This window comes from Hyaena hyaena, unplaced genomic scaffold, assembly GCF_003009895.1.
Source record: "Hyaena hyaena isolate Hyena2069 unplaced genomic scaffold, ASM300989v1 scaffold_364, whole genome shotgun sequence".
Lineage (NCBI taxonomy): Eukaryota > Metazoa > Chordata > Mammalia > Carnivora > Hyaenidae > Hyaena > Hyaena hyaena.
This window is the reverse complement of record NW_024080996.1, coordinates 769681-788063: the sequence shown is the minus strand read 5'-3', so window position 1 is coordinate 788063 and position 18383 is coordinate 769681. Positions and strand designations below refer to the sequence as shown.

Here is an 18383-nt window from a genome sequence, read left to right as displayed (position 1 = left end):
GGAAGGCAATGAGAAAACGGTTATCAGAGCCTGAAGACAGAGCAACTTTTGTTGTGTAGTGCTGTGATAATTGGCAAACCGTCGCCTGTGAAAACATGAAAGATAGAAAAGGTACCTAATAGACTTCCAGAAATGGGACTAAGGAGATTTCCAGACAGAACGCTGAAGTGCCATTTGGCTGCTTCTAACCATCTTCTAATGGACAGGAAGGGAGATATGAGCAAAAGGAAGAACTATGGCACTTAGAAGAAGGATCTTGAGGGTGTCTCGAAGCCCAAGGATTTGATGGTTTGGAAAACATAACTCTTCACCCCAGTTTTCCCAGCTGGTAAAAACTTCTCAAAGCTAAAAGAGTCTGAGGCCCGGATGCCTGGGTGGCTCAGGCTGTTAAGAGTCTGACTTTGTCTCAGGTCATGATCTCATGGCCCGTGGGTTCTGGCCCTGAGTCCAGCTGGGATTAAATGCCAGTGCTGACAGCTCAGAGTTTGGAGCCTGCTTCAGATTCCATGTCTCCCTCTCTGTCCCTCCCCCACTCACTCTCTGTCTCTCTGTCTCTCTCAAAAATGAATAAATGTTAAAAAAAAATTTTAGTAAAAAATAATAAGAGTCTGAGGCCAAAACCCAAATCAAGGGTACGGCTGTAAGAACCCTTGTTAAGACCCTTGAATGATTTAAGGTAATGTCTAAAGGGCTCTCTGGACTCGGGCTTCTGGAATCTTCAAGATATTTCCCCACAGCAGCCTCAAACTATTGCCCAAAAGACCATATATATAACACCACAAAGTTCCCCTGTTTTGAGGGCATTATGTTAATTGGTTTACTTAACAAAAGGGAAGAAATAGGGGGACCTGGGTGGCTCAGTCAGTAAAGCGTCTGACTTCGGCTCAGGTCATGATCTCACGGTTTGTGGGTTTGAGCCCTGTGTTGGGCTCTGTGCTGACAGCCAGCTCAGAGCCTGGAGCCTGTCTTTGGATTCTGTGTCTCCTTCACTCTGACCCTCCCCTGCTCACGCTGTCTCTATCTCTCTCACAAAAATAAAACATTAACAAATTTAAAAAAAAAAAAAACAAAGGGGAAGAAACAAATGCTAAAATGATTCAGGTGTCTACCACTTTCAGTGAAGTTTCCATGAGGCCAGGTGTCTGAAGGATGCCAAGGCATCCACACCAAGTTTGGGGACATGTGACTTGCCTTCGCTACCACTCAGAGCTACCCTATTGGTGGGCCTCTTTGGACTTTGGTGACAAGATATGTATGCTCCAATCTGTGTATAGAGGAACAAGTTTTGAGGGAGACTCAGAGCAAGAGCAGACTCTCTCCAGCAGGTTCTGGCTGCAGTTTCACTGGCCATACTGCTTAGGCCATATGACTAGTAGATTCCAGGCCTGGTGTCATTTGTTGTGGACACCTGGGCCATGTAGTGCCTTGCAAGCTTAGTTAGGAAAGCTGTGGTATAGACCTTGAGGGTTCTGTTGCACGTCCATCCTTTTAAATGTTCCCAAAAGCAGATCGTAACCAATGCTGAACGGAGAGTTGGTAGTAAATATACCGACTTTCTTGCTCTTCACATGGTATAACTCTGAGATGTGTCCTGTGGCATCATCTCCCAGAATCCCCTTGTTGTGCCCGAATCGCGAGTCCCAGAGACCTCCAAGGAGCCAGCACCGATGCAAATACAAAAGGGTCTTTATTACAAGCTCGAGCAGGGGCTCACCCGCCTACCGGTGTAGTGGCAGCAAGGTGAAGCCCTGAACAATAGCGAGTAGGGTTTTTATGGGGGTAAGGGACGGGGGTGTTACAGTACATGTAGCATCATCACATAAGCACCAATTATAATTGTCCAGCAGCACCCATGGTAACAGTTTTGACCATTCAGTATCTGTGAGGTGTTCATCACTTTTGGTGGGACCCAATCATGACTTTTGAGAATCCTTTGAAAATGACCAATTATGAGGTGAGTTCAAAGGGCCCACGTGGGGTTCAGGCAAGCGGTGAGAAATTGGCTAGTTTGTATAAAATAACTGTCTGCAGTTCCCAGCCTTGACTCAGACCATAGGAATGTTTTTTTGATTAGCTGATCTGAGGGCGGTCCGAGGATGGCTTTAGCCTTGAACAATCTGAGGCTTTTCCTGGAACTGGAACTGGGGCTACGTGCAGCCTGAGGTTGCTCTTAATGGAGGACTTAATTTCAGGCTCTTCACCCTGATGACATTAAATGCCAGGTACCCACAATCCACCCTTTATCGTTTTCCTTTCTCTCCCATGCTTCTGTCATCCTACTGGTAATCCTCTTCCCCAAATAAACTCCTTGCTCTCTGATCTTTGTCTCAGTGTCTACCTCTGGAAGGACCCTACCTAACCTACCAACAATTAGAAGAAAGGGAGAGGGTCTTACTCATCTTTGACTGCTACTCCAAACAGAGCTTCCGCCCGCCCTGAAAAGAAAGTCGCTATGATGTAGTATCCTGGTTTACTGACAGTTCAGTGAGCTTTCTGCTGTATTGCTAGTCCATTCATACTCTCTCCACCACAGGTAAAGGTTTGCCAGAAACCACCTGAAGCCACAGGGGTGAAATAGGCTTCTGTTGTCACAGAGCTTAGGGACTGGTGGATTCTAAGAGCTTTCATTCACTGATGCTTTCTAGTAGACACTACATTAAGCATTTTATATGCATTACCTTATTTAAACCTCACTTTACAGTGAAGTTAGCTTAAGCTCAGAGAGGTTAAATTACTTGCCCCAAATCATATCACCAGTCAGTGGTGGATCTGAACTTTGAACCTGAGATTATCTGATACCAGTTTATGCTCTAAACCTGTAATTATTTTCCTTATGTTAATCACCTTGTGTCAGCTCTACAGTTTGATACAAAGTGTCTCCTTTTTAAAAAAAAAGTTTATTTATTTTTGAGAGACAGACCACATGTATGAGTGGGGGAAGGGAGAGAGAGAGAGAGAGAGAGAGAGAGAGAGAATGAGAATCCCAAGCAGGCTTTGTGCAGACAGCACAGAGCCCATCTTGGGGCTCAATTCCACAAACCATGAGATTGTGACCTAAGCCAAAATCAAGAGTTGGATGCTTAACCAACTGAGACACCCAGGTGCCCCAAATGCAAACCCACCGTCACACAGTGAAAACAATATATGTAAATTTATTCATACCTGTGTCTGAGTATATGGATTTAAAATCTATAGGTCTAATGAGATGGTGTTCATATGAGGGAAGAATGATTTTAGAAGTTAGCAAATCATCTTCTAAATGATTTAATGCTCCAAAGTTAAATGTTTACCTGGAAGGTTGTGCCCTGGTTATAGGCCATTAATGACCGCCAGTAAATAAAATTGTGTTCACATCTAGAACACTATGGAATGTCATATCCTCTTGACTCATACCAGAAAACTAGGCTCAAAACACACACACACACACACACACACACACATACACACACTACTTTTTACTGAGAATTGATCAAGGCAAATAACCAGACTCATCCAAACCAACATCGAGTCTATGAGATTAATTTGTAATTGTTTTTTCCCACTGCTAACTTTAACCTTTATTAGCATTTGTATGTATACAAAGTTGGTTCTGTCTTCTTTCATTATTCATTTCACAAGGAATTTACATTGCCTACATAAGACGCTGAAATAGACCTTTCCCCACATCTTGAAAAGCCCAAGTTATCTAGCAGAGAGATGTAGTTTGAAACAAGTGTGGGGTCCCAAATCTTTATGCAACCAGCGTCTAATCCAAAATTCTCTACTGTATCCCCTGCCTTCTCAGGACAGGAGGAGAGACCAAAAGTAGAGATGGAGAGAGGGTCCCCAAAGTCTGCCTTATGTAAACCTAGGAAGGTTTACATAAGGCCTTCCTAGTACAAATGGGGTTGTTAATTTTGCATCTCAAATTAGTTGCTGCTAACCCAGCAACTAAAGCAAATTCCTTTGTGAAAAAAAGTTTCCAAGCATGACCTGGTAATTGTTTTAATGGATTTTCAATGAAGGGTGAAGTACCATGCTATGTGCCTTGAGGGCATTCCATAAATATATTTTGAGTGACTTTGTTAACCCACAGAGAAAAAACAAACAAGCAAATATGTACTATTTAAATCCTGTTTTTCCTCCTGGTCTCTGTCTTTACCACCCATACCCATAAACACTGAAAGTGAACAAGGAGGCTGCTTCAATGGCAGAGAATTGATCAGTGATGTACTCTGGGCTGGGAAGTTTGCTTAGTCTGAGAGGGTCAGTATGTACCTGGGATCTTCCCACTCCTGAATGAGGGAGGAAGCCTAAAGTTGATCAACTAAGAGAAGTAATGTCCCTTGCAGGCTAACAGGATAATATCCCATCTATGTCAGAGAGCCTGATACTATTATATACAATTTCCTGTTTTCCCTCCTTTTTTTAAAAAAAGCTTGTTTGTTTGTTTGTTTATTGAGGGGGAGTGACAGGAGGGGAGAGAGAGGGAGAGAGGGAGAGAGAGGGAGAGGGAGAGGGAGGGGGGGAAAGAGAGAGAGAGAGAGAGAGAGAGAGAGAGAGAATCCCAAGAGGGTCCGCGCTGCCAGTGCAGAGCCTGGCACGGGGCTCTATCCCACAAACCAAGAGATCATGTCCTGAGTCAAAGTCAAACACTTAACCGACTGAGCCACCCAGGCAACTGTACAATTTCCCGTTTTCTATGTAAGGAATAAATCTGTTCGGACCTTGACATTGTGGTGGATACGACTATATTTTCGTTATCTGTTGGTACACCTGAGATGAGAAAGGTGTATAAAACAGAAATCTTCACTTTCCCTTCTCTCAAAACTTTTGTTGAGCCCTCCTGTAAGATATGTATACATATGTTTGTGCTGTACGTGTGTAACTCTTACTGACTTATTGTAGGATTTTGGTTTTGTTTACAGTTGAGTATCATCTGAGGGTCATGATCATTTGGACATGATCCACATGTCCCTTAGATTGCCACCTGGAATTTAGTAAGAAGACCCCTGAGCAGATTCTAGAGTTAGAATAAAGCTTTCATTTTATGTTCAAAAAAAGTTAAGTACGAACAACAGAACAAAGAACTCTTGGATGGTAGGAAATAAAGGGGTGCCTCTGACAATGGCCGGGAGAAAGAAGCCAAACAATGTGCCTATGAAGTGGCTTAGGGTTGCCGCATGTCTTTAAGGCACCAGAAACCTCTGGTTTGAAATTACATTCTTTGTATTTTTTTTTAGTTAAATAACCCATGTTCTTAAATCTACAAGAGGGTGTACCTCTTTTCCATAAGGAAAAACTAAAACATTCCATTGCTTCCTTTCTCATTGATGAGGAAGCTCAGGGAACCACTCAAGTACCTTGGCGGCAGTTACTAAGGTATTTGCAAGCAATTGGTGTCCCTGCCTCAATTCCCAAGTCTTTTAATAAGAGAAACAGCCCTTTTGTCCTCGCTCAGATTTGAAAAACGTAGAGCTTAGTCCCAGCTTCAAATGTAAGGTTCTTCTCATTCATGAGGCAAGGTCTGCCACCTGGTGGTAAGAAATAAAATGCCACTTGCTTTTCTCATCAAATCTCCCTCCCTCCTTTCCTCTCTCTCTCTTTCTGTCTCTCTCCCTCCCCACCTCCCTCCCTCTCTGTCTTTAAAAGTTTATGTATTTTGAGAGAGGGGAGAGATAATCCCAAGCAGGCTCTGCACAGTCAGTGCAGAGTCCAATGTTCAATGAGTGAACCATAAGATCATAACCTGAGCCAAAGTCAATGCTTAACAGACTGAGCCACCCAAGCAACCCACCCTTAATTCAATTATTACAAACCCATCCTCAGCCTCTGACTTAAACCTTGCTTGCTTGCCACCTGCCAAAAGCTTCTAAGTGGTGGTAAAGATACTGAGACCTCAAAGAGAATTTTCCAGCAAATATCTGGAATTTAACCATCTTAAATCACCTTTAAAGTATTTTAGAACAGGTTGGAGAAGCAAAAGTGAGGAGGAAAGGACTTGTAAGTGTTAGGGCTATCTTAAAGAACAGAAAAAACATAATTTATTCATACACATTAGTTCACTGCTGAGTAGCAAAAACCTATGCTAAGCAGTTTGCAAACAGAAATGTATATGACAACACCCCTGTTCCTTTAGTGACAGAGATGAGTGGATGACCAAATTAGGTTGGGAAAATAAATTAGGGTAATTCTTGCTGCCATTTGTAAGGCCGAGGAAAGCGCAGAATCCTTAGAGTCCATTAGGGGGAGTGCTAAGTCTCCAGGAAAGTATACACTAGGCTAATTCAGGACTCTGCCCACAATTCCTTGGGGGATTTAGTCTATCTGTCCCCCACACAGAAGATACCCCAGTACCCTTGAGAGTCTGAACCACCAATAACCATTTCCAGTACCGCACATACAGTACTTCAGTCCTTTCCTCATTTACCAGCCCCTATTTTTCCTTTCTGCCTAGGCTCGTCTCAGAGTATGGTCCCAGGCGTCAGCAGGGTCATACCTGGGAAACTTTTTAAAATGCAAATTCTCACACCCTACAACAGACTGACTGGATCAGAAACTGGGAGTCTTTTAACAAGCCTTCCGAATAATTTCGATGCAAGTTAAAGTCTAGAGCCACTGTCTAGCAATGCTTTGGGCATGGACCAGCAAGACAGGTGAGAGTGGAAGGGAAGGGAAAGAGGAATGGATCCTACAAGCCAATCCAGTTAGCCCCACAGCGTTAGAAGAAGCACAGGAACACCTGCAAAGAGGGATGACAGAGTCATTGCAGAGGCTTTTGGCAACTCTGTGTTGTGGACACTAACCCCCAAACTCACTCTACATCAGATTGACTATGGTACCATGATTTCACGCTAGAAACATAGACTCCGCCTTCAATTCATGCTACTCTGGAGAGGGAGCCCTACAACGTCCAGGCCAGGTAACATAAGCCACCTGTACCCATGCTCAGCTCCAACTCTCTCCGCTCTCTTCCCATTGGACCCCCTGGCAGTGTGGGGTAGTGTAAGCTCCTCCAGCAAGCAAGCCCCCCCCCCAGTGTTCTGGATGCCTGGATTGAATAGTAACCCCACCAAACCTCTCTGGATGCTGCTCCCTCCTCTGTTGAATGGAGAGAATACTACTTACTAAAGGAAATGCTATTTAAATGTACAGTATTGCTGTATATATAATACTCAGGGCAGGCATTGTTGCATTGTTCTTTTTTTTTTTTTTCCATCCTTTCCCACTCTCCTCTCCCCTCCCTCATCCTGTCTGCCTGAGCCTCCCTAACTGGCATTGCTAACACAAAATGGGCACTTGATAAAAAAAAAAAAAAAAAAGTGTAGAAAGAACAACTGAAGCATGCCCATATTTGGCTATTGCCCATATTTTCCTGTAGCTGCTGCTCAGAAGTGCCAGCTCAAAGCCAGGGGCAAAGACTTTGTCAGTCTCTTCTGGGAAACAAACAAACAAACACATACACACCACTCTTTTTAGGGAAAAAATAATAAGCTTATTCAGGCATCTGCCTGACTTCCATTCCTCCCCTCCCCTCCCCCCACGTGGACACACAAAGGGCAGAAGCGCGGGTGAGTCGAGGGGACAGTCTCCGTCTGTCCAAAGGCCCGGGTCACCTCGGCCCGGAGCGCGTCTAACTCAGCTGCAGACTCCAAGATGGGGCCTGGGAGGGGCGCAGAGCCCTCCCCCCACCTCCCCAGGCTGGGTGACTGTCAGGCCGCATCTGCTCCAAATTTATAGCTGCTCCTCCGGCCGCCGCCGTCCTCTCCACGGCCTCTTTACCAAGTGCAGCCCCAGCTGAGACCCCTCCCGCGGGGAGGGAGAGGACACACCCGCGCTGGCCCCGGGCTGGGGGCGGGGAGCAGGTGTGAAGCGGGGGTCGCAGCCGCGCGCGCGGTCACCCTCCATCGCACCGCGGAGACCCGGCTTCACCCTAACAGCACACAATGGCGCGGGACCAGGAGCTCATTACCGGAACCGGCCGGGGAGCCGATGATGAAAGACTTGGGAGCAAGGGAGGGCGGGCCGTATGACCGTTACGCGCAGACCCCTGGGCCGAAGCGCGCCACGGTGGAGGGGCGAGGCCTGCACAGAGGACACCGGTTCTGTAGCGGCCGGGACCGACCCTCGCCAACTCCCTACGGCCGGTGCCAAGCTGGGCTCCGAGGTCCGGGCGGGAGAGGAGGAGCCAAGGAACAATAGAGGCTTGCGGGCTGGGGAGGGCCGGGACGCGTGGGAGCGCGCTCCCTGTGGGCGTCCCCACCCCCGCCCCAGCCCCGGGGTCTGCTGATTGCCTATTGTCCGTCTCCCCTCCGCGCCCGCCTGGCGCCCCGAGTACCGGCCCCGCCGTCACCCCCAGCCCTCAGATACGGTAATTCATTCTCCCAGCCCGCCTCTTCGGCTCTAAATGAGCAGCTAGCAGCGCAGACACGTGCCAGGGGAAGGGTCGTCCACTGCGGAGGGAGAAGTCGGGGTGGAGGGAGGAGAGAATGCAACCAGAAGAGGCTGCACAGAAAAAGCACTAAGCCTGGGTCCAACACAGTCCCCCCACCCACGTGCTAGTGGATAAGGGGACTTTTACGCGGTCCCCGCCACTGCCCCAAATGCTCTGTCTCCCCGTTTTGACAACGCTCTTCTATAACCTGAACTACTCCAGGGGGAAGATTCCTGTCGTTTCTTTTTCTTTCTTTCTTTCTTTCTTTCTTTCTTTCTTTCTTTCTTTCTTTCTGTCTGTCTGTCTGTCTGTCTTTCTGTCTGTCTTTCTGTCTGTCTTTCCCTCTTTCTCTCTTTATTTCTCTCTTTATTTCTTTTTGTCTTTCTTTCCCTTCCTTCCTTCCTTCCTTCCTTCCTTCCTTCCTTCCTTCCTTCCTTCCTTCCTTCCTTCCTCTCCTTCCTTCCTTCCTCTCCTTCCTTCCTTCCTCTCCTTCCTTCCTTCCTTCNTCCTTCCTTCCTTCCTTCCTTTCTCTTTCTCTCTCTCTCTCTCTCTCCCTCCTTCCTTCCTTCCTTCCTTCCTTCCTTCCTTCCTTCCTTCCTTCCTTCCTTCCTTCCTTCCCAGTGGATGTCTTTGGGTTCTGGAACACAGAGGTAAAAAGGTGGGAGGTCTGGCCAGATGTTGTGTGTACCTTTAAGGTTGAGTTGAAAGAGTGGAATATGAGAATAAGCAGGCAGGGATTTTAAGGAAGGGTACTAGGTTGTGACAGCTCTTCACTTCCAGCTCCAAGGCCTCCTAATCCCTGTGTCTTCTGTCCCAGGGAATTTATCCTAGTGTTCATGGCTTTGTTGGTGCTTCTCTTTGCCACGCCATTAAGTGTTCCCTGGGAGATGGGCACCTCTGGGAAAGAAGCTGAAAAGGGAACAGAAAAAAGGTTTGGGATGATGAGGTCTAGTAATAAAGGTTCTCACCACTGATGGTATGGTTCAAGGGCAATTTAGAGTGAATGGAACCACAACCTGGGGGCCCATGAGCCAAATTCAGGCAACAGACACATTTTGGCCCATAAAGTATTTTTGAAACATTCTATTATGGATAAGAGCATATTGTGGGTAATAAACATATACAAAATTAGAGAGAATAGAATGTAACCCTGTATATCCATCACCAAGCCTCAGCACTTATCCATTCAAAGGCAACCTCCATCATCTATACCCCCACGCTCACCTCATGATTTAGGAGCAAATCTTGGAAATCATATTTCTTCTGTAAATATTTCAATGTCATTCTACAAAGTAAGGACTCATTACATAATGTAATGACAATACCATTATCAGCCTAAAATATATCATCATCTATAACCCACGCTCAAACCTTTCCAATTGTCTCAATTATTTTTCTTCATTAGTATTGTTGTTCAAATTAGAATCCAAATGAGTCTGTACCGTGCAATGACTCTTTGAACCTGATGTTCTCCACTTAATCTCTCTCTTTTTCCCTTGCAATTTATTTGTTGAAAACCTGAGTCATTTGTTCTGTAGAGTTTTCCACAGTCTGGATACTGTGAGAATGTATCCCCATGGTGTCATTTAGCATGTTCTTTTGCCCCTATATTTTCTGTAAATTGGTTGCTAGATATAGAAGCCTGATCAATTAATGCCTGCTTTTTGTTTTTTTTTTTTTGCACGAATACTTCATAGGCAATATTGTTTGTCCCAAGAGTAATGGCTGCTTGTCTGTTGTGTTGTTATATTAGCATCCGGCAATGATCATTGCCCAGACCCATTATTTCATTAAGGATTGCCAAATTGTGACATTCTAATCCTGTGATTCCTTCTTCATTTATTAGCTGGAATACTTCTCTAAAGAAAACCTGTCTTCGGGGCACCTGGGTGGCTCCATTGGTTAAGTGTCTGACTTTCAGCTCAGGTCATGGTGTCATAGTGCGTGAGTTCCAACCCCACATCTGGCTCTGTGCTGAGCCTGCTTCAGGTTGTGTCTCCCTCTCTCTGTCCCTCCCCTGCTTGTGCTCTCGTCTTGTTCTCAAAAATGGATGAATAAACATTTAAAAAAAGAAAAGAAAAGAAAACCTGTCATCGACTATTTGTTAATCCTGAGGTACATCCTGAATAGGAAAGGTAGGATAAATGCTTGATTCTCTCTTCACTCATTTCTCAAAATAATGAGTTGGTTACTTAGCATCATCTAAAGGTGAGCAATGATTTTAAAAAAATATGTATATCATTATGGGGGCACCTCAGTGGCTCAGTCAGTTAAGCCTCCAACTCTAGATTTTGGTTCAGTTCATGATCTCATGGGGTCCATGAGATCAAGCCCCTGCCCCACTTTGGGCTCTGTGTGCTGACAGTAGGGAGTCTGCTTGGGATTCTCTCTCTCTCTCTATCCCTCCCCTGCTCCCTGCTCCCTTTCTCTCAAAATAAATAAATATATCATTATGAATTCATGGATTTTAATATATTTGATGTGTTTCAAACCAAGTATGTTTTGATTGCATGGGTATTTTTTAAATGTTTTATTTATTTCTGAGAGAGAGAGAGAGAGAGAGGGACAGCGTGAGCAGGGGAGGGTCAGAGAGAAAGGGAGACACAGAATCTGAAGCAGGCTCCAGGCTCTGAGCTAGCTGTCAGCACAGAGCCTGACACGGGGTTCGAACCAAGGAACTGTGAGATCATGACCTGAGCCAAAGTCAGACGCTTAACCGACTGAGCCATCCTGGCACTCCTGCATGGGCATTTTTAAATTAGGAGATACCATATTAAAAAATACTGAGCTCTAGCACCTGGCTAGATCTCTTGGTAGAGTATGTGACTTTTTGAGCTCAGGGTTTTGAGTTCAAGCCCCACGTTGGGTGTAGAGATTAAACAATTTTTTTTAATCTTTAAAAAGAAAATATTGAGCTCTGGCTTTTCCTGTAGATGATCTGGTCATCCTGAGTCCCTTTCCAGCATGGCTGGAGTAGTGTGGTTGAAGGGCACTGCCCTCCTTAGTGGGAACTTATTCTGGCCCTGGCCTGCTTAGATCTTTTCTTTTATCTTCCTGGCCCCTGCAGATGTGAGTTTGTAAACCCAATCTATTGCGTGTTTCCTCTTATGGATGAGAGAGACGATGAGGTGAATGATTTACCCAGCACTAGAAGATAAGTCTAACTAGAAGATAAGTCTTCTAGTTGCCCCCCATGAGGGCAGAAGGAGCTGGAGTCTGCCTTCTCTCTCATTTGAGTTGAGTCAGACACCTTGGAATACCTCAACAGAATCTTCCTCCCAATTCCCACAACCACCCTTTGCAGAGGAAATTTGGGAATATGTGAAAACCCCCTCTTTCTCCTCCCACACCCCGTCAGTCACCTAACTTACTAATTGGCCTCCCTACCTCCATTCCTGTCCTCCTCCAAATCCTCTTCCTCGCTGGAAAAGAGGTTTTTCGAGAACATTAGTCTAATCATGTCACTGTCTGGCTTTAAAACCCATCTGTAACTCCTCCATTGCCTTTTAAGTTACATCTGAGTCAACTTCCTTTGCATAGCACATGAGGCCCCTCATCACCTGGGAGCTGTCCCCTGGTCAGGACCCAGTCCTCCAGCCAGATGAAATGACCCACAGGGCTCTGCGCCCACAGTGCTGTCTGTAGTTTGTTCTCTGTGTTTGCTGTTTGCACCACTCCGGCACCAGCTAACTCCCATTTAGACTTTTCGTCCCACTTCAAGCTTTGATCCTCTTAGGAGAAAGTTTTCTGGTCTTCCTGGCTGCATTCCCGTTCCTGCTCTGCGCTGCCACAGAATCCTGTGCTTGCTTTATTAAGAACATCACCTTGCCATGGTGGGTTTTTGTTTTTATTGTTGTTGCGTTTTCAAGTTGGGTTGGATTTTTTTTTTTTTTTTTCCCATTTGTCTCCCTCCAGGATGGTGCGGGAACTCCCTGGAGCCTGACAGCCACTGTGTCTTTATCTCCAGCACCCAAAACCACAGCACACAGCAGGCGGCTCAGCGAGGCTTTGATGAGTAAATGAAGAGTCCCCTTGTAGGAAGGGGACTTGATGTAAGTGACAACTCTATAGTAGACTCATTCGACAGACGCCCAGTAGAAGCTAGAGCTGCCTGGGACTGATGAAGCTTCCTGGGAACCGAGCCCGGTGTCGGCTGCCCTGGCTGGGTTACGACCCAGGACCTGCTTGGGCTTGGCCGTCCCCGGGCTGGTGTGTGCGTGCGAGCGCGCGGGCGGATCGGTGTGTGTGCACGCGTGCGTGCGTGTGCGCGCGCGCCCAGACCGGTGTGCGTGCGTGTGTGTGTGTGTGTGTGTGTGTGTGTGTGTGTGCGCTCGCCCGCGCGCACCTCGCCCACCCCGCCTCCTCCCGCTGGGAGGATAATTAAAGCGCCAAACGGCGGAGCTGGCCGGCCGCGTTCCCGGGGGCGCATTTCATCGGGGCTGATTAATGAGGCCGGGGAGTTAATGAGGAGAAAGCTAAACGGAGGGAGCTGAGCGGCGGAAGCCACCTCCGAGGCCCCGGAGGGAGCCCCTCCGAAGGCATCTCCCGCCCTCTCTTTTCAGGGGAGGCTGAACGCAAGCCACATGGTGCCGCTGGCTGCGTGCACCGCCTCTGGCCGGGGGAGAGGAGAGGTCGCTGCAGCCGCACGCTGGCCGCAGCGGGGGACTCGCTTCTTTTTCCTCTGCGTGCGCCTAACTTGGCTAAACAGAAAAAGAACCCGCCGTTGCCAACCACAACACAACAAAGGACCCCAGAAGATCGCCCGCCCTTTTTCTTTCCACCTTGAGGAACGTTTAGTCAGGAGTCCCAGACCACCTGCAGATTCCATTTCCAGCAGGAATTAAAAATCAGCTCTGTCGTTACCAACTGGGTAACCTTAATCAAGTTCCTAGTACTTTGAGCCTCAGTCTGTGCATCTGGAAAATTGGGTAATCCTCCTTATTACCCCCTTCAAACTGGCTAACACTGATTGAGAACTTGATATATGCCAGACACTAAGCGTGTGGCATGTGTAATCTCATTTATTGCCCCCAGCAACTCTAGGGAGTAGGCTGTTGTTATCATCTGTATTCCATAGATAAGGACATTGAGGCAGGGAATGGGACATAACCTGCCTGAGGTCACCCAGCTGCCCGCTTGGGATGACCCAGCTACCAAGGTCTCACAGTGTGACCACAGAACGCGTGTCCTTAAGCATTAAGCGATGGTGCTAGTTCACAAGGTGGTTGCCAGGATCTAATCATGTGATACATGAAAAGAACTTTGTAAACTTTAAAATGCTAAGCAAACCTGAGAAGAAGCCACCATTATTAATATTGACATTACTTTCTTTCATTCCTGGGGCACCTGGGTGGCTCAGTTGACTTTTACTTGGGCTCAGGTCATGATCTTGCCGTTCACGAGTTCAAGCCCTGTGTGGGGCTCTGTGCTGACAGCTCAGAGCCTGGAACCTACTTCCCATTCTGTGTCTCCCTCTCTCTGCCCCTCCCCACCCTCCCTCTCTCTTAAAAATAAACATTTAAAAAAATTAAAAACAATGAAAATATTTCTTTCATTCCCAGTTTTGAACCCCGGGGTAGAGAGGAGGCAGTGAGGGATGGAGCTCCTGAACAGAGAGAATGGGCAGTGTGATGGCCTCTCCAACGGTCTGTGGCCTTGCATCCTCAGGGGCTGGTAGAGAAGAACGGAAAATGGCCTCTGTATGAGCGGCCCCACCCCCACCCCCTGCCCCATACCTACTTCTCCAGGCACATACTTCTATGGTCAGACTACAGACACATCAAGTGTTCTCCATATCCCCACAAGTGGCGTATGAGCAGTAGCCAGTAGCCTCAATTTTAAAGGCTGGACTCAGAAGACCCATGTTACAGTGTGAATTTGCCATGGACCACCCATGTGAACCTGAGTGAGTTGCTTGCTGAGCCTGCCAGTTGGGACTGATAACAGCCATATACCTATTTCATGGCACTGATGCAGGCGCGAAGCTTTGCATTTAAAAGCCTTTGTAACTTGATGTGCTCTGTATTTGGAAATGGCTGGAAGGAAAGCCCAGGTCACTTCCCCCGGGGTGCCAGGCAGTTCTAGCAATGAGCAACAGTGCCTGAGCTCCTAATGAATATGCCTCCCTTACCCCAATAATCTGACTTTGGGATCTACAACTCCATGTTGATCTCCAGTCCAGAGTGATGTGAGACCAGAAGCTAATCAGCTCCAACAAAGTCTTGACGAGTTTGAAAGGAGCCAGTCTCCTCTGGATGAGTTTCTTCTGCTGAATCACGGAAACTGAGGCTGTCCAGGCCAACTAAAAACAAATCCGTCTGCTCTGTCTTGTCAGACACCTCCACTTTCCCCATCAACTGGGCTGTGAAGCCCCCAGCCCTCACTAATGCCTCACACTACCCCCCTCACTGTGGGAGCTGGCCAGCACAGGCAAAAGGAGAGCATCAGTAATTTTCTCCAAAGGAGCTTGTGCCTAGAGAAACCAATATTTAACATCCCCATTTACATTGAAAGCGTGATTCTGATTATGAGATGGTAATGAGGGGATTAGCCAGAGAGAGCCCCCCTGCCTGCCACCCCCTCCCATTCTTCTCTCCTTCACTCTGCACGTGGGCTTATTCCTGGAGGAGGAGGTGTGGGGGAGGGTGCGGGCACTCCCACTGGGAGAGCATCAGAGATGCCAGAGCAGGGCAGGGGTCCTCCAAGACCCCATCTGAGAACCCCTTATTCATGTGTGGAATCAATTAGCCTTAGAAAGGGTGATGGGTGAGATGTGAGACACCTGACTCTGAGGGCCCTTCCTTTCATTCTTTTCCCTAGACCCTGCTGAGACCTTCTACTCTTTGGTTCTGTTCGGTATTTCAGATAGGGGAACTTCTTAGGTCACGCCTTCCCTCCGAGGTAGAGGAGTGAAGTACAAAAGTCCGTTGGGTCTTGGGGAGAACTTTTGCTTGGCTCCTGGCTTCTTTGACTTCATCCCAAACCAGGCCTCCTCCCCTAAATCCCCCGCCTCTCTGGACCAGCATTCTTGTTCTTGTCCCAGACCCTGGCTTTTATAACTAGGCAGCAGTTTCTCTATGGCTCTTCTTGCCAGGCGAGGGGTGGGGGAAGGAGAGAACCCAAGGGGGTCACCCATCCTGAGGCCCTGTTTGTTGGTGGACAATTGCGCTCAGACAGGATAATTCAGTGTGTGATTGTGGTCACGCCCCCCCTTTTGTGCCCCTTTCAGAGCCAATCTCCCAGGCCCAGATGGGTTAATCCATAATGCAGACGAGCAACTAATTGGCTGTCAGCCCAGCCCCCTGCACCCCCTCCCCTATTAGTGCCACTGCCCTAATGAAGCCCAGCTTGGAGAGCCCCCTTCTCAATGAGGCGCCAGCCCCAACCCAGCCAGGCACACATGTGTCTCCGCTCCTCTGCCTGAAGCCTGGCTCCCTTTAGGGACCCCCAGCCCAGCCTCCCCGGGGTGACCCAGCTGCCAGGGCTGCAGCGGCCCGGGGGGAGGCTGTGATGGATGGGAGGGAGTTAGTTAATAGAGCCCAAAACACATGGGCCCTGTCCCCACACCGACCCTCCCCCCTCACACACACACTTTTACAGCTTCCTCTGATAGCAGCCCTAGCCTTTTGAAATAGCCCCATAGAATGAGCCACACTCCCCTCTCCAACCTAAGCTGTGCCAAAGTAGGACCCAAATGGGGACCATGAAACTGCTTCTTTGGACACTGGCCCAAGTCATTGCTGTTCACACCATCCCTGACCTATACCAATCTAGGTCCTCTTGTGAGTTTTGGGCAGAGATGGCTCAAGGTAATGTTAAAGGGGAAGCTTGGCTCTCAGTCTGGATGTCTCAACTATTAACGAGAGATTTCTTTTCCTTGATTCTTGGATTCTACCTCTGTTCCTTGATCTCATTTCTCTTCTGAACCACTTCCTGACCAATTTTTCAGCTAGAGACACAGCTAGGAGTGTAGCAGATATCAGCAGACAAGAGCTGTTCTCTTTGTTGGAGCTGCCTCATCATGGACTAGGCTTCCTTGCCAGGCTTTAAGCCCCCTGTCTCTGGAAGGATTCAAGCCAAGGCTGCATGAGATCTGTTTAAAATGTCATAGAGGGAAGTTTGGGGAGGATATTTGCAAAAGGACCTACCACTCTTTGATTCCCTGCATTTATGTCCTATTCCCACATCTCTGTTCCCTCTCCTCACCCCCTCCACCCTCCCTACCCCCCCAGTGCAAAGAGTTGGTGGCTTTGCTGAGCCTTTTTCCAAACCAATGGGGGGTAGTTGAGATTGGGTGCTGCCTAGGCTTGGGCTGCTCTGAAGCAGGAGCTTTATGTCCTGAGGAGAGTCCTGGACCCATAATCTCCCTGTCTTCCTTCCTCTACTTAACACTTTAAAAATGATAATTTTAGGGGTGCCTGAGTGGCTCATTCGGTTAAGCGTCTGACTTCGGCTCAGGTCATGATCTCGTGGTTTGTCGGTTCAAGCCCTGAATCGGGTTCTGTGCTGACAACTTGGAGCCTGGAGCCTGTTTCAGATTCTGTGTCTCCCTCTCTCTCTGCCCCTCTCCTGCTCGCACTCTGTCTCTCCTTCAAAAATAAATAAACTTTAGGGGCGCCTGGGTGGCTCGGTCGGTTGGGCCTCCGACTTTGGCTCAGGTCATGATCTCACGGTTCGTGGGTTTCAGCCCCACTTTGGGCTCTGTGCTGACTGCCAGCTCAGAGCCTGGAGCCTGTTTCAGATTGTGACTCCCTCTCTCTCTGACCCTCCCCTGCTCATGCTCTCTCTCTCTCAGAGATAAATAAAACATAAAAAAAATAAAAAATAAATAAACTTTAAAAAATAAAAATACTTTTGTATTTTCCACTATTAATTAACAAAATATTATTAAATGGAGAAAAGATGGAAACATTGTTTATATTCCCTCACACCTAACCAAACATTGCTTATATTTCAGTTTATTTTTCTTTCCATTTTTAAAAATATTTTATTTATTTCTGAGAGAGAGAGAGAGAGACAGTGTGAGCAGGGGAGGGCCAGGGAGAGAGGGAGGTACAGAATCTGAAACAGGCTTCAGGCTCTGAGCTAGCTGTCAGCACAGAGCCTGATGTGGGGCTCAAACCCACAGAACATGAGATCATGACCTGAGCCGAAGTCAGACGCTTAACCGACTGAGCCACCCAGGCACCCCTTTCTTTCCATTTTTAAAAATGTTTATTTCATTTTGAGAGAGAGAGAGAGAGAGAGAAAATGAGCACAAGTGGGGGAGGGGCAGACAGAGAGGGAAACACAGAATCTGAAGCAGGCTCCAGGCTCCAAGCTCTCAGCACAGAGCCCCAACCCATGAACCACTAGTCCATGACCTGAGCCAAAGTTGGGATGGTCAACTGATTGAGCCACCTAGGTGCCCCTCTTTCCATTTTTATATGCATATAGGATATCAATCAACACAATGAAAATATTTGCTAAATGTCTTCTATGGGTCAAGCAGAGTGCTTGTAATTTCTCTACCCTGATCATAACTCCAGATCTGTTCCTATCTTTCCTTCTCCTCTTCTAATGCGGGGGTCAGCACCCTAGAATAGGTAAAACTTCTCATCGTGGGATATTTGAGAATTCTCACATTGAGAGACAGAGATCTCAGGGCCTATCAAGGCTGGAGCCAGTGAGGGTCTCCAAAGTCATAGTGGGCAATCCCCTTATGATTAAGATCATGGAGAGGAACGTAAGGCTCCCGGTTGATAAGTACAGGGCTCAGGGGTGGAGGCAGGTGACCCTGAGAAAAGTCTAGCCCCATTTCTGATTAGATGAAGGAACAACACTGAGCAGTGAAATATCATTCAGAGGTTGCTTCTAGGAAATGTTGAATATTTATGAGCTATGCAATCAGGACCTAGGAGGTAATGCTTTAAAAATAAACAGGCAGCAAGATGGGGGTAGGGAAAATGCAGAGGAGAGAGACATGGCAGAG

At 47.3% G+C, this 18383-nt stretch overlaps 1 long non-coding RNA gene across 1 annotated transcript in view; it reads left to right on the top strand.

Annotated features, from left to right (window-relative positions):
* The window catches only part of LOC120243929, a 29777-nt gene extending 15962 nt beyond the window's left edge, over positions 1–13815 (top strand). Inside the window, exons 2-3 of the long non-coding RNA XR_005531437.1 lie at positions 12329–12465; positions 12976–13815. This is a non-coding gene — a long non-coding RNA (uncharacterized LOC120243929). The remainder of the gene's footprint in view (positions 1–12328; positions 12466–12975) is intronic.
* The last annotated feature ends 4568 nt before the right edge of the window (positions 13816–18383 follow it).